Source organism: Entelurus aequoreus, linkage group LG04 (genome assembly GCF_033978785.1).
Source record: "Entelurus aequoreus isolate RoL-2023_Sb linkage group LG04, RoL_Eaeq_v1.1, whole genome shotgun sequence".
In the NCBI taxonomy this organism is placed as follows: domain Eukaryota; kingdom Metazoa; phylum Chordata; class Actinopteri; order Syngnathiformes; family Syngnathidae; genus Entelurus; species Entelurus aequoreus.
The window spans coordinates 45,730,417-45,748,190 of NC_084734.1; the positions used below are offsets into that span (position 1 = coordinate 45,730,417).

The 17,774-nt window shown below is 43.2% G+C and overlaps 1 protein-coding gene across 7 annotated transcripts in view; it reads left to right on the forward strand.

Moving 5' to 3' along the window:
* The window catches only part of evlb (Enah/Vasp-like b), a 118,955-nt gene that overhangs the window by 66,443 nt on the left and 34,738 nt on the right, over positions 1–17,774 (forward strand). The window contains exon 1 of one of the 7 annotated variants that reach the window (XM_062044989.1): positions 12,098–12,217. The exons of the other annotated variants lie outside the window; for them this stretch is intronic. The gene's annotated coding sequence lies outside the window, so the exon portion shown is untranslated. Of the gene's footprint in view, positions 1–12,097; positions 12,218–17,774 lie in introns of those variants that run through there. 7 annotated transcript variants of the gene reach the window in all.

The following is a 17,774-nucleotide window of genomic DNA, read 5'->3' on the forward strand; positions in this document are numbered from 1 at the left end:
ATCCGTTGTGGTGAAGAAGGAGCTGAGCCGGAAGGCAAAGCTCTCAATTTACCGGTCGATCTACGTTCCCATCCTCACCTATGGTCATGAGCTTTGGGTTATGACCGAAAGGACAAGATCCCGGGTACAAGCGGCCGAAATGAGTTTCCTCCGCCGGGTGGCGGGGCTCTCCCTTAGAGATAGGGTGAGAAGCTCTGCCATCCGGGGGGAGCTCAAAATAAAGCCGCTGCTCCTCCACATCGAGAGGAGCCAGATGAGATGGTTCGGGCATCTGGTCAGGATGCCACCCGAACGCCTCCTTAGGGAGGTGTTTAGGGCACGTCCGACCGGTACGAAGCCACGGGGAAGACCCAGGACACGTTGGGAAGACTATCTCTCCCGGCTGGCCTGGGAACGCCTCGGGATCCCCCGGGAAGAGCTGGATGAAGTGGCTGGGGAGAGGGAAGTCTGGGCTTCCCTGCTTAGGCTGCTGCCCCCGCGACACGACCTCGGATAAGCGGAAGAAGATGGATGGATGGATGAATATATATATATATATATATATATATATATATATATATATATATATATATATATATATATATATACACATATGTATATATATATATATATATATATATATATATATATATATATATACCGTATATATATATAATATATATACCGTATATATATATAATATATATACCGTATATATATATAATATATATACCGTATATATATATATATATATATATACACATATAGTGTCCCCCTGGGTCACTGGGCGTTTCGGCCTTATCACGAGACGCCCTCTCCAGGGGTGGCCAGCCACAGGGTGATCGGCCCCAGGCTTGCGTCAATCCCAATTAATCATGAGAGTTGCTTGGTGTTGAGCAGCAGACTCAACACCTCATGGGACTATGTATGGCAGGGACGTCCTTTTCCCTGAGTCAAGCCTAGGCTGACCGCATACCTCCTGGCTTGCTACTTGGGGGCCCAGCATGGGTATTTCCTCCTCATGAACAGCCACTGACTGCCTCTTTTGGCTGCCTCCGATACAGCTTTGATGGCTATACGCAGGCTTTGGCCTCGGACTCCCAGGTCTACAAGCAATTTGGTGGTAGATCTTGCCACAAAGCCTCTGCAGCCCACCTCCACTGGGCGGACCTCAGTGTTCCAGCCACGATGTTGTGCTTCAGCTGCAAGCTCGGCATAGCGAGAAGGGACTCGTCTGCTAAGCCAAACAGCCGCGCAGTTATTATTTTGTATTATTTTTAAACTTTTTCTGGACGTCCGAATCTGCAAAGAAGAGGCAACAAATGCTCTATTTTGGCCCCCTGGTGCTTTTAGGTGCCTCCTCCTGTGTCTTCTCAGAGTCGGTAAGTTGGTCAACGAACTCTCGCCGCGGCTGCCCAGCTAGCTTGCTAATTTAGTGAAGGGTAGCTCGAATGCTAATCGACTAATTGGCCTTAGTTTGGAAGAAGGAATGTGTTTACGGCGTGTGTGACGTAAGTTTGGTACGATAAATGTTTTAGCGGCGTGTGTGTGTGTGTGAGTGAGTGAGTGTGTGTGTGGCCGCTGCAGACAGAGGTGACCAGCAGGGTGATCAGTCGCATTTCCTTTCGCTCCCGCTGTAGCATATAATCAAAGGCTTGTTTGATTCCACACTCTCTCCTTTTTCTATTGTGGATCACGGATTTGTATTTTAAACCACCGCGGATACTATACCCTCTTGAAAAGGAGAGTCGAGAACGCGAAATGGACAATGACATTATTTTTATCTCCTCGGTAATACATCGGCGAAGCACTTTAGCTTCGGAGGTAACGTGATAACCTCGTGCCTGACTGCAGATCGAAACAAAAGAAACAAGCCCCTGACTGGAAGGATAGACTAAAGATCAACAATACTACTATTACTTCTACTCTCAGGAGACACGGAACATAATCCTGGACCTGTAACCACCTGGTTAATGTTGTCCCGCCTGGCGAAGCCTAGCAATGCTGTTGCTAACGACGCCATTGAAGCTAACTTAGCTACGGGACCTCATCGGAGCTATGCTAAAAACATTAGCTCTCCACCTACGCCAGCCTCTATTTGCTCATCTCAACTCGAGCTCACCTGTGCTCCAGCGGTCGGCGAATCGATGGAGGACTTCACCCCGTTCATCGATGCGATCGGCGGCGGAGGAGGACAACCCAGACGCCGGTGAAGAAAGCGGTGCGGCGGCGGACAGTGCGACGGCGGACAACGAGGTGTCTGTCAACAACAACACCCCGGTCTGCAGTAGACGCGGCGCAGCGGGGGTCCTCGCGCCCTCTCCCCGGTCCCTGACGGTCGGGGCCGCGGCGCCTGGACCCGTGGCCTATACAGGATTCAGGGGCCTCTTCATCCATACCTGGTCTTTGTTCTCAGCTACACCAAAGCCCGCGAAAAAAACAACAACATCCCCTCCCTACCTGGCCCCCCCTCACCAACTGGACTGCTCTTCATCTTCATCTTCAACTTCAACTTCAATAACAACCAACATAGCCATCCCTCCTTTTTCTGGACATTACCACTACACAGCGGACTCTGATGCTCTTTTTGGTTCCAGTGGACTACACATCATCCACCTTAATGTGAACAGCCTCTCTGGAACCAAACTCGACTAAATCAGATAAATGTTCCTCAACAAGAAGGTAAAAATCCTGTGTTTCTCTGAAACCAAATTAGATCAAAGTGTTTCTGACTCACTACTAAGTGAGCAACTATTCAGTGTCATCTGGAGTCTTGTTTTTGCACACTTGAACTCCTCTGTGAGACTGGTGAGGGGCAGCTTGAGGATACCATCTCCGTAGAGGCCTATGGTGGTAAGGCATCGTGGAACTCCGAGCCATTTTTTAATGTAGCCTGTGACTTCTCTTTCCAACATCTCCACGGTTGAGATGGGGACCTCTTCAACTGCGAGGGGCTACAGCAGGGGTCACCAACGCGGTGCCCGCAGGCACCAGGTCGCCCGTAAGGACCAGATGAGTCGCCCGTGGGCCTGTTCTAAAAAAATAAAAATAAAAAATAAAAAAATAAATAAAAATTAAAAAAAAAAATTAAATCTACATAGAAAAAACACAAGATACACTTTCAATCAGTGCATCAACCCAAACAACCTCCCCCATGCACACTCATCCACACCCACTCACACAAAAGGGGTTATTTCTTTCTTCTACCAATATTCTGGTTCCCACAACATAGACAACACATCTGCAAGGGACACAGTCCCTGAAGCACACATGATTGTATAGGCTGCTGGTCCACTAACATTTTCATTAATTACTATTTTTTATGTAATTATTTTTATATTGTTTTACTTTCTTTTTTATCCAAGAAAATGTTTTTTATTTATTTATCTTATTTTATTTTATTTTTTTAAAAAGGGCCTTATCTTCAACAGACCAGGTTGTCAATGAAATTAGATTTGTTTAAAGGGTTTTTTAAACCAGGCCCAGTCCAGATAATTTCCAAGTCGGACTCAGCAACACACACCTTCATTTTGATTGCTTGATTGATGTACACAGAAAAAAATTAGGGAACACAACAGATTGCATATAATTTATAAACAAAATTACATTTTCAAAATAAGCATTTATGTACAGTCCAGATTATGTCCAGGTCACTCAAATTAGGGAACACAACAACAGATATCATATAATCTATAAACATAATTATACTTTCAAAATAAGCCTTTGAGGACTTCTCATTTTTTTAAAATGTTTTTTGGCATCATTATCGTTTTCAACCATGTAACTTTCTAAAGTTAGAAAATACTGAATAAATGTTTTAAAGAAAGTAATACTAAGTGAATATCTGTTTTTGGCCTTAAAAATAAACATTTTACCGAGTACTATAATTAAATTGACTAAATCATGATTGTCAATGAACTCTCCTAAAATAACAGAAACCACATTAAGCTTCATAAACAAACCAATCCTTAAACACATTTTTTCAACTTCCACCCAAAACAAAGACACAATATGACAATACCAAAACAAATGCAGGGTGGATTCAGGCTCCTGACAACAAAATCGGCAATCATCTGACTCTGTCATATTCCATAATTTTAACATTTTCCCTGTGGGTAAGAAGTTATAAATAATTTTAATTTGAAAATAACGATTTTGCACATGGATAGTGGTTTTATAGATTAGTTTGAATATGGCATCCCATGGCAACGGGCAGTCAAAAAAGTCCTCCCATTTTCCATTTGTGTTGTATGAGGCAGCCTTCAAAGATTTCTTTATTAGATAGAAATTATATATTTTTCTATTTATTTTAGTTCCTTTTTGCCAACTAGAATTTCTTATTAGAGGTTTGCAAACTAATAATTTAGTAGTTCCATAATTAATTATTTGTTTCCATCTTTTCCCAATTACTCCAGTTAGTTGATAAAATGAAAAGCTTGAGCAAGCATCACCATACATAGCTCTAAATTCATCATACTTCATAATTTGACCATTCTCATTGATAATATCATTGACAAAAATGATTCCTCTTTCAAACATATTTTTCCAAAAGAAAGGCTTTCCATCTATTACAATATTAGAGTTCATCCATATTAACTGCTGCAAAATATCGTCACTTTTTTCTGGCACATAAAATTGAAAACACCACTATGAGTGGATTGTTTTCTTTATGAACCCCGCCATGTTTCCCAGCAGACTCTCTGGGAGGGGATCACTTGTAAAAAAGGATACAATTTCTTTAGATACAGTACATGTTTTTTGTCCAACAGGACATTTGTGTACCACTCAATGTTTAAATACATCTTTGGAACAATTGATGCTTTTAAAGACAGACACATAGCTTCAAGGTTGAGAAGTTTCAGGCCCCCATATTCATACTCTTTGTACAAAGCCTTTCTTTTAATCTTTTCTGGTTTGCCGTTCCAGACAAAATCGAAGACCCTCCGCTCATAAATCTTAAAAAAGTTTTGTGATGGAGCTGGTAATGACAAAAACAAATAAATACATTGAGGAATAATTAACGAGTTGGCAATAGACATTTTACCATACAAGGTTAGGGATTTCCCTTTCCATAATTGCATAATTTTGTCCAGCTTTCTTAGTCGATTATCATAATTTACTGAGCCTAGATCTTCCAGATTTTCTGGGACAACAACACCAAGTATGTTAACTGGTCCATCTGTCCACAAAACAGGCACTTTGCATTCCATTCGAAAGGACGTTCCCTTTAGATTTCCGATCCTTAACATTTTACATTTATCATAATTAAGCTTAAGGCCAGATTGCTGTGAAAATATGTCCAAAAGATTAAGAAGGTTCCGCAAACAATGAGGAAAAATCTTATCTTTGTGAATCAGCCTTTTCTGACATGAACTTCATCAAGAACAAACACAGAACACGCCTCACTGATGCACATCTGCAAGACTCACTCAGAGTTGCAGTGTCAAGTTACACACCAGAGTACAACACACTAGTTAACAGCATGCGATGCCAGGCTTCCCACTAACTGACAAAGAAACAGATAACAGATTTGGTGTCCAGTTCAAAGTGTGACATGATTTAAAAATTTGAGAGTTTACTTTTGTACTTTACATGAGTTATTATTTGTACAAACATGGTGCAAAGTAATTCATGATTTGTTAAAAAATGTTAGTGGCTATCTAGTTAAAATGGGATATTGTGATTTCACAAGACTGTCTTAGAAGTGATCATTTGAAAATGTTCAATTTGAAAAATGTGCACTCAGAGAAAATATAAAAATAAAGTGTTGCATATTGATATTTATCTGTTTCTATATATATTTATTGTGAGAAATCATTAAGATGATCAGTGTTTCCACAAAGATAAATATCATTAATTATTAATAATAACAGAGTTAAAGGTAAATTGAGCAAATTGGCTACTTCTGGCAATTTATTTAAGTGTGTATCTAACTGGTAGCCCTTCGCATTAATCAGTACCCAAGAAGTAGCCCTTGGTTTCAAAAAGGTTGGTGACCCCTGGGCTACAGTATCCTGGGTAGGAGTCCCAACTGTAGGCACCAGGCCTTTAACTTTCCAGGCAGTTGGGTGTTATCGATGGACTGTAGGCCAGTGGTTCTCAAACTTTTTTTGTCATCCCCCACTTTGGACAAGGGGGAGTTTTCAAGCCCCACCTGCCCCCATCGCCCCAACAGAACGCTAATGCCAAGCTTAACATTTTCAAATTTATTGAACATCAAGTAACATCAAGTTGTAGACATTCAAACTCAATAACATAAAATAACATCGAGTTCAATAATAAATAAAATAACTGTGCAGCTGTGGTATAACTTGCATCAAGTTCAATAATAAATTAAATAACTTGCATCAAGTTCAATAATAAATAAAACAAAAGTGTTATAACTTGCATCAAGTTCAATAATAAAAAAAAAAAAGTGTCATAACTTGCATCAAGTTCAATAATAAATCAAATAAGTGGTGAACCTCAGCCTCAGGGTGGAGTCAGATGTCAGTACAATAAACTGGTCCTCGTCAGCAGACATGAAATCAGCAGGTGCTGCAGATAGATTATAAATGAATAGGCTTACTTTATTTTTCATTACATAATAAATGCAAATAAATCTGTTTGACAACAATCATCTGGACACAACAATCTGGACTAACATTCCAGTTAGTACGTAGCATGCAACACAGATAAAATGCATGTATAATATATGAGTATAATATTCAATAAATACCAACCTGCTGCATTTAATGGATCCATAACCCAGTTGTACTGAGCACTGTTGATGGGGAAGTACATTTCTCTCAGGGAGATGTGTTGCTTGATGCAGGGGATCACTGTGGCGGCACCAGATTCGGTGGTTTCAGCAACCTCACCCAGGTTCTCAAAGGCATCAATATTTTGTTGGTCGAGGCGCCTGCATGCCCCATCCCTCGAGCTTTCGGGAGAACGCAGTGATTTTGTCTGGCAGTTGGGGTATGTGCTTATCCTTGCCTTGGAGCTGAAGATTGAAGTCATTCAGCTTGCTAAACATATCGCTGAGGTAGGCCAGCTTCAACAGAAATTGTTCATCACTGAACTTGCTTGCATGCGCTCCTCCTCCAAAAAGATCCGAATGTCTGCCCTGAGCTGAAAGACGCGTGACAGCACTTTTCCCCGGGAGAGCCACCTTGCTTCACTGTGAAACAGCACGGCTGTATGATCAGCTCCCATTTCCTCACAGTGCAGAGAACAATCGTGCTTTCAGTGCTCGTGTTTTCGTCAAATTTACCGCGCTCACAACATCTGGTAAAACCTCATTGAATTCGGGGCTGAGCTGCCTTGACGCGAGTGAATGACTCAGTGTGTCCAATGCGCATTTGGCGCAACCCTCTTTATTAGAGCCTGCAACCCGTTTCTTGACACTGCCATGGTCTGTGCGCCATCAGAGCAAAAGCCCACACAGTTTTCCCATTTAAAGTCGTGTTCTTTGAGGAAACTGTCCATCTTGAACAGCTCATCGGAAAGTTTGTTCCGCTTTGCCCCGCCCCCATTAGTTACTGTTGCTATGTCTGTCAAACTTTCGCTCCTACCTAGAAAATTAAAGCCTACAGGAAAAATAAGTAATTTACATTTATTTATATAGCGGATTTTACAGACAGAATCGCAAAATGATTTACAGTGTGTATAGAAAACGAAAGCATAGTAAAAAAAAAAAATCTAAGAATATAATTTTTAAAAAAAAGAAATTTAAGTGACATTTCCTCCCGTTCCTCGCGCCCCACCTGTCATGTCTCTATTCCCCACCAGTGGGGCGCGCCCCACACTTTGAGAAACGCTGCTGTAGGCCAAAGCTGATATCCTTACGCAGCTGTTGCACCTGGTCTTTGTCCTTGAGGCTTGCATCATACCACCTGTCAAGGCTCTTTACAGGCTGCTCAGACACTGTTGGGATTGGGTCATCTCCGATGAAGAAATTCATGTCAGAGAGCACTCCCTTCACAATTGAGATGCTTCGTGACTTGGATGGTTTGATCTTCATACGGGCCCAACTGATGTTCTCTTCCAGTTTTCTGAGTAGCCTCTTGGTGCACGGGACGTTGGTGGTCAATGTTGTAATATCGCCCATGTAAGCTCTGAGTGGGGGGAGGCGCTGGCCAGAGTAAACCCGCTGACCGCCTACCACCCACTTTGAGGCGCGGATGATGACCTCCATCGCCATCATGAATCCTAGGGGTGAGAGTGCATCCCGCCATGATGTAATATATGAATCGTGATTACTTTTTTCCAGCACCCTTACTAAAGACGTTTACTATTTCTTGAATTGTTTGACTTCTGGTGACAATTTAATATATTTTGAAAGAGGAGGGCAGCACGGTGGCAGAGGGGTTAGTGCATCTGCCTCACAATACGAAGGTCCTGAGTAGTCCTGAGTTCAATCCCGGGCTCGGGATCTTTCTGTGTGGAGTTTGCATGTTCTCCCCGTGACTGCGTGGGTTCCCTCACCCAAAAACCGCCAACAATACTCTATTTACGTCCCGCGGCCTGAATAAGTACTGTATTAGTGATATTGTTATTGTAAGCACTAATGCAGAGGAACTACTTTTAGCGATGCCGTGATCACAGAGAGATAACTAGCTACTGCAGCTATTAACATATTGAGCCAGTGAGCTTCTGAAAGTTAATTCTACATTCTAGTTCATTCTACAAATCATGCCTCTCACTTATTTTTATTTTTATTTTTTTATTTTTTATTTTATTTTATTTTTTATTTTTTTTATAATGTCCTGCCCAGCTTTTCGGGCAAATCATATAGCAGATGTAGATGCCCATATCGGCTGTTCAGATTTACTTTACAAAAGAGAAGTGTAGGATACTTCTCTTGTTGCCTTACTTGTATTTTGACTTTATTAAATGTATTTATATTATCATTTGGTGCAGCCGGGCCGGAGCAGGAGGGGATAGAAAGAGAGAAAAAGGAAGACAGAGGGGGGAATTGTGGGGACAAGAGGGGGATTAGACAGAGAGACAAAAACAACAACAGCAAACATAACAACAACAACAACAGAGCAACATCAGCAAATACGACATGTACAAATATGATGGTAAAAGTAATAGCAAATAAGCAGTTAGCGAAAATTTTAAAAAAAAAAATACAGAACTGAGCATTATTACACTAAAAATGGAGCAATATGAATACCAATAGAAATAGTGCTATTGATAATAAACAATACCAGTACTTTACCTTTATTATCAACAATACAATTGTTCAAATGCAACAATACATATACGTAATGATAACTTGAGATACGAAAGAATGCAGAAAAATGGAGGGGAAGAAAGAGAAGCAACCTTAACCTTGTAGATTGTTATAGTAACAATAGGTTAAGCTTTGTCAGTGTGCCATGTGTTATACCCAGTTTACCCTAGGGCAACAACGTTAATATATGTTTGTTGAAACGTGATTATGTGCATGAGTGTATGTGTGCATATGTACTTGAATATGTACAGTATGTGTATGTGTGCTTGTACAGTGAATGTATATGTACAGTATGTGTATATGTGTGTACAGCGAATGTATATGTACAGTATGTGTATACAGTATGTGTGTTTGAACAGTGAATGTATATGTACAGTATGTGTAAATGTGTGTTTGTACAGTGAATGTATATGTACAGTATATGTATGTGTGTGTTTGTACAGTGAATGTATGTGTAGTATGTGTATGTGTGTGTTTGTACAGTGAGTGTATATGTACAGTATGTGTATATGTATGTTTTTACAGTGAATGTATATGTACAGTATGTGTATACAGTATGTTTGTATAATGAATGTGCGTGTGGATGTACGAACTTTGAGTGTGTAAATATGTACTGTATTTATTTGTATATGTATGTGGGAGCGTAGGTACCTATGTATGTCTGTATGTATGTGTGTGAGTATATGTGAATTTGCATGTACAATACATTTGACTCCCAGTGTGTGCGGGAGCCAGAGTACGGCCCCAGCCTCCCCGAGAGCCCAACCCACAAACAGTAGGTGTGGTGCCCAGGGAACCAGGGGCCACCGCCCCCACGCAGCCAAGCCGGACAGCGACAGGAACCCCAGAGCCTGGCCCACCGTGCCGCCCACAAGGGCCAGCAGCAGGCCGCAGACAGACGCACCCAGCAGAGGACAAGGCACGAGAAAAACAGGGGGCAGCCAGACCCCAAGCCAGTGAGAGACCACACCCCACACGGACAGAAAGGCGGGACGCCCCGCCCGAGGGGCCCGGAGACCCCCCGCAACCGGACGGGAAGACCGCCCCCGCCCCACCGGCAACAGGGCCCCCATGAGCCCCACCCCCACCCCCGGAGAGCGCGGCGAGGCCAGCCCACGGCCACCCCACCCAAGCCGGCCGCCACAGGACCACCCAGCACGGGGCCACAGGAACCACCCACCCCACCCGCAGGGACCCCAACGATGGAGATGGATTAACCAGCAACCGCCCCGCCGAGTCCCCCCCCCTGAGGTAGGGGAATAAATAAATAAAATAAATAAATACATAATAATAATAATGCCTCTCACTTATAGTAGAAGGTTGTGGCCATTAACTGATAAGTTGGTCAACTTTGACATTCAACTTATAGCTGGAGATGGCGAGAAATACACAAAAAAAGCTCTTTTGCAGCAACTTAAAATGTGTTGTTTTTTTTACCTGCGTTAGGATTATGACTGCGTGGGTTCCCTTCGGGTACTCCGGCTTCCTCCCACCTCCAAAGACATGCACCTGGGGATAGGTTGATTGGCAACACTAAATGGGCCCTAGTGTGTGAATGTGAGTGTGAATATTGTCTGTCTATCTGTGTTGGCCCTATGATGAGGTGGCGACTTGTCCAGGGTGTACCACGCCTTCCGCCCGATTGTAGCTGAGATAGGCTCGAGCGACCCCCCGTGACCCCAAAAGGGATAAGTGGTAGGAAATGGATGGATAGATGGAAAGAGGAGTTCAGAACACAACAAAAAGTATCCTATATCTTTAAAAAATATATTTAACAATTATTGGATTAATACATTGTTAGTAATCTAAAATTGTTGATCAAAGAATGTTCATTCCTTCTTTTAAAGAGGGTAAATGTGTTTAAGTGCACTTTTGCACCTCAAAACAAGCAAGAAGAGCAGCTGCACTGTTGCACACAGACCTCCTCTCTTCTGCCAGCGTTGACCCACAGTGAGCGAGTGTCGAAGTGTTGGCATGGAGTGTCATTACCCAAAGTGGCCGTTGCCCGATGCCAGTTGGACGGCAGCGCAGCGTTTTTAGCTCACTTTATTCCATTTCCTATTAAAGCTGAGAAGAGTGCTAATGTAGTGCTCTTATAAATGTTTAAGCCCTCAGCTGTTGGCTCCTCCACTTCATGCAGCTTTCATACAGTAGCTTCATGCTAGAAGAAGCACATTCACTTTTTGCAACAGGCGTTTCGCTCTGCATCCAAAGAAGACAGACAACATTTTGTTAGAGATTTTTCCTAAAGAAACAAACAGTTTGCGGAAACGATTGTTGAGGCAGGATTTTGGACATTTCCTCCGAGCAGCTGCCGATCGCCACAAAGACGCCTTCTGTTGTGTTGCTTTATAGCTTGATCACGTGTGCTGAATCAGCTACTGTAGTGGACGCTAGTACACTAATTCATCATTGTGGAACACTCAATGGACTTGGGGACATAAAACAGGCAAAAGTGTGTGCAGAAAAGATGTACAGCTGGAGTACAAGTCACCCTGAAAAATACATTATCATCTCATCTCGAGGTTCACTTTTACAAGAATGATGTTCTCCTTTTACAAGGAATAATTTTGAATTTAAGAAGGTAAAATCAAGATATAATACAAGAAAAATGTTTATGAGTTTGCTAGATTATGGTCAAAGTAATACGAGAAAAAAAAATATTTTACGAAAATAATATAATTTTATACAAAAACGGGTCATACGTTGATGAAAATGTAATTGTATATTTATTTTTAAAAAGTACCCTTTTTCATAGAATAAAGTTATATTAAATTACCAATTTCACAAGCATAATCCCACATTTTGATGGATAAAAAGTTAGAACATTTTAAGAAAAATTTAATTTCAACGAGTGTCATGTTATATTTCTAGAAGCAGCACAATCTCCCCCCAAGAAAGGGCAGGAGGGAGGCCGAGATTGACGCCTTGGTGCAAGATCGGCGCCAGCTTCGCAGGAGATGGAGGAAAGCATCGGCAGAGGAGAAAGAAGGCCTGAAGGTGTTATGGAACGAGGTGAGACAGAAGCTAGGAAGCATGCGAAGAGCAGAACGTATTCGCAGACGCAGGAAAAGAAAGGAGAAAGAAAGAGCTAGCTTCATTAGGAATCCCTTCAAGCACGCCCGTCAGCTTCTGGAGGAGAAAAGAAGCGGGAAACTGGAAGCCACCAAGGAGGAGCTTGAGCAGTACATCAGGGGCCAATACAGCGACTCGAAGAGGAACGATCCGTTAGGTTCACCAGGATACGTCCCTCCTCCACCTCCCCCAACCACGCAGTTTGACAGCTTCCCTCCTCGGCTGAGCGAGGTAAGAGCAGTCGTCAAGAAAGCGAGGTCAGCATCAGCTCCAGGGCCTAACGGAATCCCCTACAAGCTATTCAAGAACTGCCCCCAAGTGCTGAAATGCTTGTGGAAGCTAATGAGCACAGCATGGAAGAATCTACTCATTCCGTCGGAGTGGCAGAGAGCTGTGGCGCTGTTTATTCCGAAGGAACAGGAGTCCCAAAACATCAGCCAATTCAGGAGCATTGCCCTGTTGAATGTCGAGGGAAAGATCTTCTTTGCAGTCATGGCCAAGAGACTAACCTCTTACCTCACAGGGAATGGCTATATTGACACCAGCTGCCAGAAAGCAGGAGTACCAGGTTTTCCAGGATGCGTGGAGCATTCTTCAATGATTTGGGCACAGATCCAGAGGGCCAAGCAGGAGAAGAGCGACCTCCACGTGGTGTGGCTTGACCTTGCAAATGCTTATGGTTCTGTCCCTCACAAACTCATCCAGTTTGCATTGGAGTTCTTGCACGTCCCTGTTTCCATCATCAACCTGGTAACCAGCTACTTCAGGGACTTCCAGATGTGTTTCAGCCTCCAGGATTTTACAACAGGATGGCAGCGTCTGGAAGTAGGCATCGCCGTGGGGTGTTCCATCTCCCCAGTCCTCTTTGTCGCAGCTTTTGAAATCATCCTCCGCGGAGCCCGTCAGACTGTAGGAGGAATGAGGCTGCAGACAGAGCAGAGGCTTCCACCACTCCGAAGCTACATGGACAATGTCACTGTGGTCCTACAAACAGCCCCATGCACGAGAAGGTGCCTGAAGAGGCTCGATGAGCTAGTGACATGGGCACGGATGAAGATAAAACCCTCCAAGTCACGAAGCCTCTCCTTGCGCAAAGGCACCAGGAACGACAAAACCATCTTTGTTGCGGGAGGTGAGCATATCCCTCTACTGGTCAACCAGTCCATCCAAAGCCTGGGGAGGCAGTACAATGCGGACCTGTCAGACAAGCACGCAGGCAAGGCAGCACGGAAACAACTCTCAGAAGGCCTAGCGAGTATCAACAAGAGCCAGCTCCCCGGAAAGTACAAGTTGTGGTGCTACAACTTCACACTGTACCAAAGGGTTATGTGGCCACTGAAGATGTGCGAGATTCCATCCTCAACAGCCAACGGGTTGGACAGACTAGCCAACTCCTACATCCGAAAGTGGCTGGGCCTACCGCGTTGCTTCTCCGACACTGGCTTATTTGGGGCAACTTCGCTGCATCTGCTGATCCAGTCCATCACCCTGGGCTATAAGCAGGAGAAGGCCAGATTGGTTCTTGAGCTGGAAGAATCCTCAGATCCTACAGTGAGGAATGCACGTGTACCCACCCGAACAGGCCGGAAGTGGCAAGCAGGGCCAGAGGTCGCCAAGGCCATTGGCAGGCTCCAACACCAGGAAATAGTTGGCAGGGTGCAAGTAGGGAGAGCGGGGCTCGGCTGGGGAGATTCTCCACGCCTCTGGTCCAAGGCCACAAAGAGGGAACGCAGAGCCATGGTTGTGGAGGAGGTCTCAAGGGCGAACCAGGAGCAATATACCATCAAGGCCGTGTCTCAAGGTCGCCAAGGAAGATGGACCACTTGGGAAGGTACCATCAGTAGACCCATCAGCTGGGCCGACCTATGGAAGATGCCACAAGCCAGGCTCAGCTTCCTTCTTAGGGCAACCTATGACACCTTGCCATGCCCTAGAAACCTCCACCAGTGGTTCGGCCAGGAGGAGAGCTGTCCCCTGTGTGGTGCTCCCAACGCCAGCCTGCAGCACTTGCTATCAGGCTGCAAGATCGCGCTGACACAGGGTCGCTACAGATGGCGGCATGACCAAGTCCTCATGAAACTGGCCGAAGTCCTGGAGAGCAGTAGACAGGAGGCCAACAGCCAGCCCATGGCCAAGCAACTTCCTGTCATGTTTGTGAGGCCAGGGGAAGGCAAAGGAGACACCAGCCAACGAGGCACCCGCAGTGTCCTCTCTCTGGCAAGGGACTGGAGTATGAGGGCTGATATCGGCAAACAGCTCCAGTTCCCCCGTGAGATCACCACCACTTCACTCCGCCCAGACATCGTGCTGTGGTCTGCTGTTACCAAGTCTGCCATGCTGATCGAGCTCACCATCCCCTGGGAGGAGGGAATCCAGGCAGCCTACGAGCGCAAAGCAGCCAAATATGCAGATCTGGCTGCTGAGTGCAGAGAGGCAGGCTGGTCCACTACCATCTACCCTGTGGAAGTAGGCTGTCTGGGCTTCGTCGGTACATCAACTTTAAGGCTGCTCCGAGATGTGGGAACGACTGGGGCTAAGCTCCAAAGGGAAATCAAGGCCCTTGCTGAGGAAGCAGAAAAAGGAAGCTTCTGGTTGTGGCTGAGGAGGAGGGATATGTACTGGGGGTCGAGGCAATAAGATGGGTCAGCTGCAGGGGGTGGCAGGGAGACGTCCCTGCCACCGCTCCGCCACCAGGAGGCGTTCCGGGGTTAAAGAGAGCGAAACTCCAATGAGCGGTGGTCCCCGGCTGATGACCCTGCAGCTGACCCAAGGCGCTGTAGGAGGCGCGTCAGGCATACTTGCCCAGCAGAAACAATACCATATCTGTACAATCAATCTATGAGAGGACAGTTTTATTATTATCAGGTAAAAAAGTAACAATTCTACGATAAATAAGTTATCATATTATCAGCGTAATTATTAATATAATTTTAAATTACAGAAAATGTTGTTATATTGTGAGAACAGATAATTTTCTTATATGTTATTTATAATCCATCCATCCATCCATCCATTTTCTACCACGTGTCCCTTTTGATCTTACAAAATAAAATGGTATTATTACAAGAAAAAGGTAATACTTTTATGGGGGGAATTGTCATTATATGGCAGCTTTGCTGGCGCTTTTTTTTTGCAGTGCCTGGTTTTCGGGCTAAGGGGCAGAGCCAACTTCGCGCACACCTGATACCCATTTCCTCCTGACTGCTTAAGTTTTCCAGTCCATTCACTCGGCGCCAGTTGATTCTTGACGCTTCACCCTTCCAGTCGTATTCATCTCCTCTGCTCTGGCTCCTCTCACGTTCCTTGTTCCTTTAGCGTTGCCGTGCAGTGTTTACTTTGTCCTCTCCACACCTTTTGTGTGCGATTTCTGTTTCTCCACACCTTTTTTGTGCATCCTGAATTGTTTTTCCTCACTCCTTTTTGTCATCCCATTGGGCTGAGTTTTTTCTTGCCCTGATGTGGGATCTGAGCCGAGGATGTCGTTGTGGCTTGAGCAGCCCTTTGAGACACTCGTGATTTAGGGCTATATAAGTAAACATTGATTGATTGATTGATTTCTGAGTGTGCCTTTCGTCATTGTTCTTATTCTTTCGTCTCTGCATTGGGGTCCTCCTCAAGCGAAGGCTGATTATGAGAGGAATATAAATAATTGATAATAATAAAGATGTAATATTAGAGGGAAAATATTGCGATTAAACCGTTAAAAATTGTATTTTATGTCATTGTTGTGTTCAATCTATTCTCATAACATATTACTGTAGAATAATTTAGTTATATGTTTGCAAGAATATGAAAAAAGTAAAAGTCATAATTTTACAAATTCAAAGCCACTGTGTTGCAAGAATTCTGATTCATAAGAATAAAGTTGTAATTTTTAATTGACTAAAGTTGCAATGGTACAAGAATAAAGTTGTAATTTTACATGCTAAATTATAGGTGTGTCATTAATGCGGTGTTGGGTTACCATGACAATGTGACATTTTGAATCTTCATTTCTGTGTTTCAACCTGGCGCCCCAATTTATTATGGCTCACAGATTGTCAGCAAAATTCACTGCCTGTCTGTCTCCTAGCGTTCATCCTCCAGAGGCTTGTAGTTGACAGCGAGGCAGCAGATTGATGCCTTTAAGGAAATGTGACTATGGAAGCAGAATCACTGAGGTTTGTAAAGATTGAGGAACGGATGTACAAATAATAAAAATTGTTCCAAATGTGGCAACTGTGGCTTTCTTCACAAACATTACAAAACCCTCAGATTCTTGGACTTTCCTGCCTTTTAATCACCAGGAAGGATTCGTTGCATTGAATGCTTGTGTGTGTGTAACTTCTGGGGGAAAAAACCCTTCATGGTTGCTTGAATCTGTGCTGTTTGGATGTGAATAATTCATGTGTTTATCCTTCCATGTGACCGCAAAATGAACTATTAACCCTTTGCAAAATTGTCACTTCATAACATTTATAGATGTTCAAAATATGCTTTAGATACTTACAAATGTGTTTAGTTTCTCATTTGTTAAATCGCACAACTGCCTACTTCATTAGGTACACATGAAAAATCTACTCTCTGGCCACACTAACAGTAAACCTGTGGTTGTTAGGGTTGCGCGTTATAGGTGACATAAATTATATAAATGTGGCCAACAAAGAGGTTTTAATACTATCGTCATTTTGTGATGATGCATGTTGATGACACATTCTAGCTGTGTCCCGCAAATTTGACAGTGACAAGCCAACGGCCGCGTCCTCAAAGCAATGTCGCGTCCTTGCTAGCGAGTTAGCTGCTAATGTCCCTCCACAGTACAAAGCTGTTTCGAAGTCAGTAATCCTTGCTTCCATGGCGGCAAAATAAACTATGTATTTCTTACAAGTATTATCATCACTGGAGGACAAGGAATCGATAGATTTGTTACACTACACACCGTAATAGGATAATGAAACCAGGCTAACACCTGAATATAAACACGGGTGGACAGATCAATACAAATATAGACAGGAAGGGAAACAAGTATAGATCGGTATATGGTCAACAGCACAGTTATTAGATCAATATTTTTAATGACACACAAAGTCATTTTTGTTGTTTTTGTTATTGTTTATAAATTTAAAAAAATAAGTCCATGGACACAGGAGGACTTGAAGGGCAAAAAACAAATAATTTAATTCAGAGCATATAGTAGTTTTTGCTTATGTTTATTTGTTTTGGAATGTTGACTTTAATTTGCTCAAAGTATTGTATGCAATAAAAAGGAATAAGAAAATACATTATTTAACTGATACTGACTGTGTTATTTCTTAGTTTAATTGTTATCCAAAATTGAATCATTCAATAATCTTGAAAATTTGAAGTATTAGAATCAGCATGAGTGTGACCAATACTGTGCCTGGAACTACTTGGTGTTGGATTGATACCCAAAATTGCAGTGTCACCCAAAACTTGTGTAAAGTATCCAAACGACAGAAGAATAATTGCTTATTACATTTGAACAGAAGTGTAGAAA